Source organism: Pezoporus wallicus, unplaced genomic scaffold, assembly GCF_028554395.1.
Source record: "Pezoporus wallicus isolate ANWC-B61680 ecotype Strahan unplaced genomic scaffold, APGP_CSIRO_Pwel_v1 scaffold_13239, whole genome shotgun sequence".
Taxonomy (NCBI): Eukaryota; Metazoa; Chordata; class Aves; order Psittaciformes; family Psittacidae; genus Pezoporus; species Pezoporus wallicus.
Genome location: NW_026642052.1, coordinates 7,425 through 17,476, shown reverse-complemented (window position 1 = coordinate 17,476; position 10,052 = coordinate 7,425). Strand labels below are relative to the sequence as shown.

The 10,052-nt window shown below is 44.8% G+C and overlaps 1 long non-coding RNA gene across 2 annotated transcripts; it reads right to left on the bottom strand.

Annotated features, from left to right (window-relative positions):
• Positions 1-2,193: 2,193 nt before the first annotated feature.
• LOC130608642 (uncharacterized) lies at positions 2,194-8,919 on the bottom strand. Of its 2 annotated transcripts, none has more exons than XR_008974594.1 (3): positions 8,723-8,919; positions 2,358-2,563; positions 2,194-2,277 (listed from the first exon to the last, which is right to left on the bottom strand). It is a non-coding gene; the product is annotated as an uncharacterized LOC130608642 (long non-coding RNA). The 2 variants fall into 2 exon arrangements; XR_008974593.1 differs by lacking the exon at positions 8,723-8,919 and adding an exon at positions 8,498-8,663.
• Between the last annotated feature and the right edge of the window lie 1,133 nt (positions 8,920-10,052).

Below are 10,052 nucleotides of genomic sequence, written 5' to 3'. Positions count from 1 at the left end.
GATGACCCATGTGGATCCCACCAGGGAATGGACATTGTGCAGGAAGGGAAACCTCCACCTCCACTGGGAGATTAGAGAATTACCCAAGGCAGCATTCTAAAGAAAGCCTAGAAGAGCAGTAGCAGGGGGAACACTGCATGGGCGAGATCCTGGGATGGGGCAAAGGGAGGAGAACGGAGGGGTGCAAGATGACCCCGTGCAGATGTACACTCCCACATCCTGCAAAGGAGACCCAAAACAGGGCTCCTGTGTCTCCCTACTTGCTGCACAGCGTGGCTGTAAGCAGCTGAACCCCAGGAGCAGGAGAACACCATGCTGACCCCAGGCACTGCTCTTGGGCTGCTCTCCAGTGAAGTGGCCACACTGTGAAGCTTTGGTAAGCCAGCACATCCCATGTGCTGATCCTGAGCATGGATCCAGTGATCGGGCCCTCCCAATCCCACTGCACATGATGTGACCTGACCATCAAAGGACACATTCAGTTGTGGGTAGCTGCCAGCTGCAAGGGCAGCCCCAGCTTGGGGTTTTCCTGCTTTGGGGCAGGTCACTGTGTTAGCTGGTTTGTCTCTTTTTATGTGTTTGGTACATATTTTCATTGTGATACGCTTTGCTAGCGCAGTCACATGTAAAAAAGTCAGGATACAGTACATGAAAACAGGAAAGATATTTAATCTTAGGGTCATGAGAATGACACTTGGCCAAGCAAAGATACTTGTCCAGTTGCTTTACTTCTAATGTGGGTGTTTTTAATACAGTACTGACAATGCTTCAAGACTGGATTTCAGCAGTGTCTCAAGCTATGAAGCTTTAGATGAGTGATGGGTCAAAATAGGTCTTGAGGGGACTGCATTGAGCCAACAAATTATACCATCCCAGAAGAGCCCAGGATTTGCTCTTCCTCTCTTCATGTCCATTTCTTCTTCTGTCTTGAAATTTGTTCAACAAATTGGTGGGGTTTGGTTCACTGCTTGATTTTCTTCCACTAGTGAATATTAATTCCCCTATTGGGTGAAATAATTTGAATAATTCAAATAGATCCAAATAACAGTTGCACATTAAATGATGCTCTAAGTACTTTGTAATAAACAGAGTGAGAAAAACACATCGGTTTTAACACCTGAATTCATTGTATAAGCAGAATCAAGAGGCTGAAGACCAGAAGGAATGTTAAAAGTCGCAGTGGGTCACACAATTTGATCTTCACCATTGGAAAACTGTTGCACGCATACGCTCTGCTTTAAAATTGGAACTGACAACCCTGCAAGAACACTCCACAGATCAACTTCCCCAAAATCACATGGCAAAGCCTGTGATCAACAGTTATCACTTCAGAGCGTGGCTACAAGGCACAGACATCACTTATGGAAGTCTCCAAACATAGGCTGAACCTTATGAATGCTCTTACTTCTAATTTATAGGATGGGAATCACCCATGCACAGTGTTGCTCACCCTACTTTGGTAGTGGACCAAGCCAACTTGTGTTTGGCGTGAACACAGAATGGGTATGGGAAAGGAATAACATCTAAACCCTGCTCGGCTGCCTCCTAACTGCTCTGTCTCACCAGCCCCAAAAATGTCACTTTGCAGCTTCAGCCCACATGGGGCTTTTCTAAAGTCGCATTGCAGGCAAGGAGCAGAAACCCCTTGTTTCAAACTCCTGCGTTATCAGAAAACTTCTACAGTTTCTTGGACATTCATCACAAACTCACAATCTGCCTGATTCAGTGCGAAGGCCCAGCAGCAGGATCGGGTTTTATCCAGCACCAGGTATACTGATAACCCTCCCTAATCAGCCACCAATCTCTACTGGGTGAAAGCACTCTCTGTGGTATTTTTACCGAAGCTATTTTTAAACGACAGTGTGATGTTTTGTTTTCCTTTGCTCGTTTGTCAATGGAAGAACTGGCTGTGCTGTGCATCTGCTCTGACAAGAAACTTCCAGTTACTTCTCAGCCCGTTCCAGCTGGAATGGAGGCAGGGCTGGAGAAAGTGCTGCTGCGGTTGGGGTGAGCCCTCCAGGGAGCAGTGACCCTGCGAACCTCTGCCTGCTGGGGTCCCCCATGTCCGGCTGTGGGAAAAGCCTTCTTGGCTTCTTCTGACTCTGGTGTTGATGCTGCTTTGGGCTGGTTTTCACAGTTCGGGTTGGTTTATGTTTAGCTGAGCTGCTGCTTGCATGAATGTTGGGGCTTTGTTTTTGTTTTCCACTTGAATTGCACTAGATTTTCAAGGAATTATATTTTAGGTTTAGGTTCTGAATGGCCTCAAAGCATCAGCATCTAAAAATTCAAGTAATTATTTAATTATATGATTTATATAATTCATAATTATTTCATTATTATATAGTTTTAATTAAAACCTGAAGTGTCCAAATGGCATCACTCCGTAGACAATTCACGTTTCATCTTGTCAAACAGCTTTCCCAAATACAGACATAACTGGTTCCACCTCTTCATCCAAGCGTCTGGACACTGCGGCATGTTGCACAACGGCTTTGCATTTCATTTCTCTCCATAATGTATTACAGAGTGACACTAGGCACTTTCCATCCCCTGGGGGCTTCTTCTGGATGAAGGAAATGTAAAATGCCTGCTGGAATTTTGCTCATTCCCAAACCCTCCACCCTTCAGCACTGTTGGATAACAGTTGTCCCACAGTTTTATACAAAGATTTTCTAGCCCTTTGGAATCAGACACAAATGGCTTACAGTAGATAAAACCCTCCTGAGAAATATGGATTGTCTGTGTGTGTGCAGCTACTGGATATAAAACATGCCTAATTAAATCCTGGAAAATTACATTCTCTGGTTTTAAGTCCTCTGTTTGTACATAGGCCCAAGATTTCTGTTTTCATGCCTCTGAATAATCCCAGGATTTATTCCACCACCTTTTCTAACATACAGTATGTACAATATTTTCTCCTTACAGAGCTAATTCCATAGACTTCAGCAAGATTACTGCTCAGGTGGCTCGAACACCTTCCTATCAAAGCAACAGCACTAAACTCAGTCAAAGGAGTGCCAGTCTCTAGGGTCAGCCATAGGAGCAGAACTAGATCTTTACTAAAACCTTCTGCCCTGATAAAGCAGCTCCAGTAGCTGCAGCAAGAGGGAGAATTGCATTCCTGTTAAGCCTGAGCTCTGCCAATTCCCACCAGTTATTGAGGCTGGATTTTTCATTGCAGAATCCAGTAGAACTGGATTGAAACCAACATGCTTATTTTCCTGTCAAGAATCTCACTGATACTCTAAAATCTCTTCAGTTTTCTAGTTTCTAATACAAAAGCCATTGAGAAGACCAGATACAGTTTGCTAGGCTAGATTTTAAAGATATGTTGGACTCTAATTATTTCTGCTGCCTTTGGTTCAGACTCCTGAGGCAATAATAACAGAAGCTGTAAAAATATGTCCCTAATTCATCATGGCTTTACGTCAGGACTTTACAGCTCTAATCATTAACTAGCCTGCTGCATTATCTATGAAAATTGCTCTGTAATATTTATGAAATGTGACCTTTGTTAGTTCAATGTTACAAAGTGTTGGATTCATTCTGTTTGCAAGTGGAACAGATTTCCAAATCACTCTGCAATTAGTACAGTTTGATCTAGCCAGCCTATCTCTGCATGGGGTAGCCTTCCACAGAACCAGCAGGATCACTGTCAGAAATGAAATGTATTTTCCATACGGCTGAAAGTAAGGCTGTAACACCTGCTTGCACTACATCATCTTTGGCAAAGGTGAGTGCTGAATGAATATTCCCAATAAGGGAAAACAGTAACCAGATTTAGAAAGTTTTTTCTTATGAGAAATACCTTAATTTAAAAAATTAAAATGTACATGGCCAAAAATGTTTGTTATGTGTAACATTGTAAGGGAAAACCAAAAGAAACCAGGATAATCCCAGGCTGAAACAGATACTATTAGCCATTCCACAGTGGATACTGACAAAGCAACTGCAAGTGACACCAGGAGTCGTGATACTCTGCTGTGTGATTCTCTAAAACACCCCAAAGACCACCATTAGGAGAGGATGGTAAGGTCCCTTCCCACCTAAAAAGCTCACCTTCCTAATCCACCTAAGGCTACCATTAGATAACACTTCACACCATATAGGACAACCTGTGTCACTTCAGTCTATGTGGTGTTTTGAAGGAACAAGGTTTCATTGGAGCGACAAATGTACCGGATGAGCATCATGCAGTGAAGCCATGTGGCACTGTTCAATAGCAGATCACCAGGAGCGTGTAGTATCCGTAGCATTAATGTCATGTTTTCCCATTCTTAAAGCTCTGTGTAGTCACTCTTAGCACTCCATTTTCAGTGCAAGGAAACCAACGCTCATCCTGACTGGGACTGCCTCATGTAACACACTGCATCATGAACAAACTGAGCACCTTCTTGATCCCGCATTAGTTCCCTGAGCTTGTCCACTAGTGACAGACAAAACTGGGGTCTGGTTTGATGAGCCAAGTTAAACCCTGATGAAATCTGTCCATGTAGATTTGTAAAAGATTGGCCCTGTGAAGACCTGTTTTATTCTCCTCTACAATGACATCTGACTGTGCTTTCCTTTGCAGGAAACAAACATCCTTCCGGATAAAGCAGGGACTGGAAAGTCACAGAGACACACCACATGCAAGCTCTGCTCTCTGCATGGGAACAGAGAGGGAAGCTGGGGCAGAGCTGGGACAGGACAGGCCCTCAACAAGGACACCACACAAATGGCATGGCTCTACCAGGCCAAGGATGCTTCCCAGGTGGAATGTACTCAGATCCTCACAATGGCCCTGCCTTTCAAACTGGTATTTTAGCACTTTTTTTCTGATGTATGAAATGGAAACCATATTAAAACCATATCAGAAACCAGGACCTGAGCAGTTTGACGTGAAGGCAGCAGCACGGGCTGCAGAAAGTCCTGCCTGCACTCTGCTGCCAGAGTCAGCCCTCCATGGTTCATGATTTGGTCCTAAAATTCAAAACTGCCTGCAAGCCTGGCCAACAGTGTCTGATGAACCTCCCCTCTCCCTGCGACCTTCACCATGTGCCAGCGAACAAAGGCGCTGCTGCAGAAACTAGTGTGTGTTGTGCTTGTGAGTGAGATGGGTTTCCTGGCATCTGGCTGGAAACTTCAGCACTTGTTCCCAGAGCTTGCCAGAATCAGGGAATCCTCCTTCCTCCACGTCACTCCACTTTTCCCCAAGGAAAAGGGAAAAATACAGATGTCTGAGCAAAGAAAGAGGAAGAGAGAAGCTAGAGACATGTACATGCTGCTGCAATACAGGAACTGGGGTAAAAATGGGTTCCATAAGGACCAGTACCATGAGATGCAGCAGCATTGCCTACTAGCAGCAGTGGGGAGAGGGATCCTCCAGTTGGTTCCACTTGCCACCAGCCCACTCCTCCCTGCAGGTGCACTTCTTTGGATGCCTTTCCCATTTCCCAGAATTTGGAAGGGGTTAAATCGTGTGTGTGAACCAACTGGCAAGAAGAAGAAGATTTGGGAGCGAATATGTGAAACCAGGGAGAAGGGGAATGAGCAGCTGCTCCGATGGGATGAGCTCAGCCTCTCCGGGTGTCCCAGGAACACAAACACATGTCCTGCCAGCCACAGCGAAGGCAGCGGGACAGGCAGTGGTTGCAGCACTCAGAAGCGGAGCAGTAACAGCTTCTTGCTGGCTCCATCACATGCATTTACTGGAGTTGCATGTGCCTGCACGGGTGCAGGCCTAGTTAAGTCCCAGGGTGTCTTTATCCTACAGCTCTGAGGCAGGCACAGATCCAGGGAAAAAGGGAGGCTTAAAGAAAAGTAGTGGTCTGGGCAAAAACGTCTCTCAGAAATCCCCAGGCTGGAGAGCAATGCTAGAAGCAGGTTCCTCCCTACTGAGCTGAGCAAGTTCCGCTCCGCAGCAACTCAACACAATGTTTTCTCATTTCACGATCATACATTGCTCCATCAGACAAAAGATTTTCCTGCTACTGTGTCCTTCCTCAATGATAGGGCTCTCTCTACCACACACTGCTGTCCTCCTCTATCAAACACACCCAAGAGTAAATGTGCTACGAGAGCACCACACATCTTTCTGATGTCTGTGAGAGCTCAACATCTGCGGTGTGAAATCCCTATTTACTTTCAGGTCTTCTCTTTGCCTTTTTTTCCAACCACTTCAGTGTTTTCGAGCTTCTGAAGGTTTAGGAGTTTCAACTTTTTTGCATAATTAGGAAATTGAAAGCTGTGGTTTATCTACTTGTTTCCTGTGAAACACAAAGGGCTTGAGAGACTGGGGGTGTGTGTGTGGGGGGGGAGTGTGCATGGTGGAGGGGGGTAGATAAGGCTGCCTAGAGAGTTCAGGGGTGACCGTGCAGTATTATGAAGAGAAATTTTCCCCAGGTCCCACTGGCATGAAGAGAAGACCACAGCCACATTTGTCTGTGACTTCTGGGAAGAACCCCTCACACCCAAGGTGATGTGCTGCAGCCTGCTGTCACTGTAGCTCTCAGGCTGTGTTTCAACAGCCATGGCAGTCCTCCTCTTGCCAATGGGCACTGCAGTACTTGCTAAGCACCTTCCCTTCACCAACATCAGAGATATTTTCTGCTGTTTAAATCCTTTCCTATATTGGAATGTTTGCCACAAAAGTTTTTAGTTGACTAGGAGGTGTTTTCAACAGCTACGACAAGAAAGGGACATGAGGGGTGTGAGGGATGGCCCATCCATGAAGATGCAGGTAGCACTGATGGAGAGTTTGGTGCTCCCCATCAAAGCTGCCCTTTCCCTTCCAGACTCAGCCCTGCCACAGGGCTGGGACTGCCAAGCTGGTGAAATGGCAAGCAGGCCATGATTTAGCAGCACTCATCTTTGAAACCAGCTTTCCAGCTGCCAGAAGAAGGCAAAGTTCCTGTATGAAAATGTTTTCAGTTGAATATATCATAAAAAGTAGTAACAGATACTTCAAGAACAAAACAGTAGCTCTTTTCTTCCAGAAGAAAAAACCCAAGACAATTACAGCCTTTGCGTGTCGTGTAGCTGTTTACTAACATGCAACATAACTCTAGGGAACAAAGTGGGGGAAAGAAACTGGATTAAAGGAAATTTGTTGGGGTTTTTTAACCTAAAGTGTTCTCCATAAAACTATTATGCTGAAAGGATAACTAATGTAACCAGTGTGTGTTTTGAAGCGTGTCATGAACACTTTTTATGCTCTCTGAACACACAAAGAAAAACCCCAGGAGAGAATTAATTTACAAATCTGATTAAGCATAGTGCCTAAGTGGCAAAAAGCACCATACAATAAATAGGCTCCACAGGTAAGCAAAGCTTTAAAAAGATAAAACAGACGTACTCTACAAACAGCCCAGATGTGTGCGTTTTGGGTAGTCTAATGTGTTTGCGTTAATGTCAAAGGTACAGACAACGAAAGCAGAGGTCATGCTGACATATTATTTCTGACATCTGATTAATTAAGCCATCATACTGCCTGTCAGTGTAAAGCATGTATCTTCATTCGGGAGGCAAAGGCAAGCCTGTAAACAGAAGGATGAGTCATAAGAAAGGGGTTTTCTATCTGATGTCAAGACAGACTTGTACTGTAATCTTCAGCCAGTCACAGTGTAATATATTGAGGTGGCCCAAGAACCTGACATCACCTGGGGCATTTTCCCACTGTTGACCCACACAATAGGGCAACAGGGACCAAGTACCCCAGCACCAACTCTTTCCCCTTGGGTGCAAGTTCTGTGCTGCTTTGCAGGCATGACAAGGTCCTGCCCCAGCCTCCACTGGCACCAGTCCCAACTACCCGAGTCTTGACAAAAGCCACCTTTTGCATGGGTTCATTCATATTTATAGGTTAGTTTATGATAGCATTTCAGAAGTGAGCAGTACTACTGCTCAGCATTTGCAGTTTACCTGCCTCCAGGGACTTTCTGAGTTCATGGGAGTTTGGATATTTATTACAATCCCTTAGAACTGTAGATCTGGGGTGCCTTCAGACTCCTCATAGATGTTTATTAGAAGTTAAAGCTTTAAGTTCTCATCAGTGCAACTCTGAATATTACAATTACCTTTTTATTTATGGGTATACTTCTACTAATCTCCTCACCCCCTGGGATAACTGCCAATATACACAACACTTTTAAACAACCCTCATAATTTCATTCAAAGCAGAGAGGTGACAGAGTGACTTGGCCTGACTTAGACTTTCCTACATGAGTGAGTGGTGTAATGCCCTCTCCTAGTGCTCTTGTGGTAGTTGTCTGATATAGGTCCACCTTCCACCATCCTTAGCACATCTGAATGGGAGGGAAAAAGTGAAAATCCATCCCTGTGCTACACTGGTCCCAGTGAAGAGAATGAGGACCATTTTGTGGTGAAAGCTCTGAACTAGACTCGAGTTATCCAACTTACTACAGGTATATCACTACCTCTAGTAATGAGATCCAGGGATTTCTCTGTGGTTCTACTTCCCTCTGCATAGGGAAATTTATTCATAACTTTCTCATACCCTTGTCTGTTTTCTCTGTGTTGCCCATAAAGAAAGCTCCTTCTCACTGTGTGTAGATCATCTAGACTACTGCGACCTTGGTCTCCTGTAGATACCAAAAGACCAGCAACAGTGAAAAAGAAATTAAGAGCTCCCAGTGTCCTGACAAGTTAGAAAAAGGTGAATCCATTAAGTAATGCCCTGAAATTTCTTTTCTGTAGGCTGGTAAAACATACGCTCACTTACACAATGCAGACACTGTCAGTGAAGCAGGAAGTCATGTCCTCAGCATTGAGTGTCTGTGCTGTAACTGCAGGGAGTCCAACACCTTGGACATGGCTCAGGCAGAGAATCTGTGTCATATGAAAGGAGAGGAATGGAAACAGCGTGAAACCATCAGCAACAAAGGAAGGCGAACAAAAACAGGACAGACGGGATCAGGGACAGAGCCAAGCACAAGGCAAACAAACAGACCTGGGGAAAGCTGGAAGGAAAACAAGTAAACCAAGTAAGTTAAATTCTCCATCCTGCCCTCCAGTTACTTGCACCTTGTTACTGAAATTTTCTCCAAGTGCTAAAGCTGGTGCATCAACACAAAGGATGTGGCACCCCAAATGACACTTGCATGGTAAACCTCTGCCTGAAGACTGCCCTTTGTAATTTTAGCCTTTTGCAACACAACATTCAGCAAACGCAGTGCTGTGTGGGTCTCAAAAGGCCGGGTCCTAATCACTGTATGTTACAGCATCATACTTTCTGGTCCCCAACAGACAAAGCAGCCTAATCAATATTGGTTTTTGCATACGAGGTTGCTTTCAGCATGCTGTGCCTTTTGGAGGCCATTCCTTCTCTCCTTCATGCCCTCACAGAAGTGTTTTGGCATTGTTGAGCAAAGATCTTCCCTTTGCTGGAATTCAGTGCCTCAAGCAAAGCACCAAAACCCTTGAAGGTTTAGCTGGGAGGCATTACAGGGAAGTCTCACACACAGTCATTGTTGGCCAGACCTATGCAACCTCCTACTGCAATCCCTGAAAAAAGTACTCACTAAATCAATTCCATCCGCACAGTGATAGTTAAGAGTCTGCCAACACCTATATACTCATTAGTATGATTGATTTCCCATTATCTAATTATTTACTGCAGATTTCACATTTTCATGTTACTTGCTTTGCCATTTGTTCAAGAACAGCAAATGGCCTGTCACCACAAGGTGACGGCACTGAATTCATCTTTGTCCTGTACCTTGTATTTGTCTCTGGGTGTTCATCCCCTGCCTGAGGCTGGAGCCAAACCTCTCACAGGCTTTTCATGCTGGAGATGCCAAAGGCTCCCCAAGTAACCCAGCCCAGTGCCTCACTGTCCTCACTGTCAGAACATTTTGCTGATATCCCACCTCCTTGCTGCCATTTAGATGCATTGCTTCTTCCTCTCTAGGATGCTGAAAGCTGATGATTTCCTGCTTGCACTAGCTTTTACTTTACATAAGGAAGGGCTCTTGTTACAGCCATTCTGCCCAACTCTTCACACTTGTACCAATAAAATAGAGTGGGAAATTGTACTTGCTTTATGTGGAATA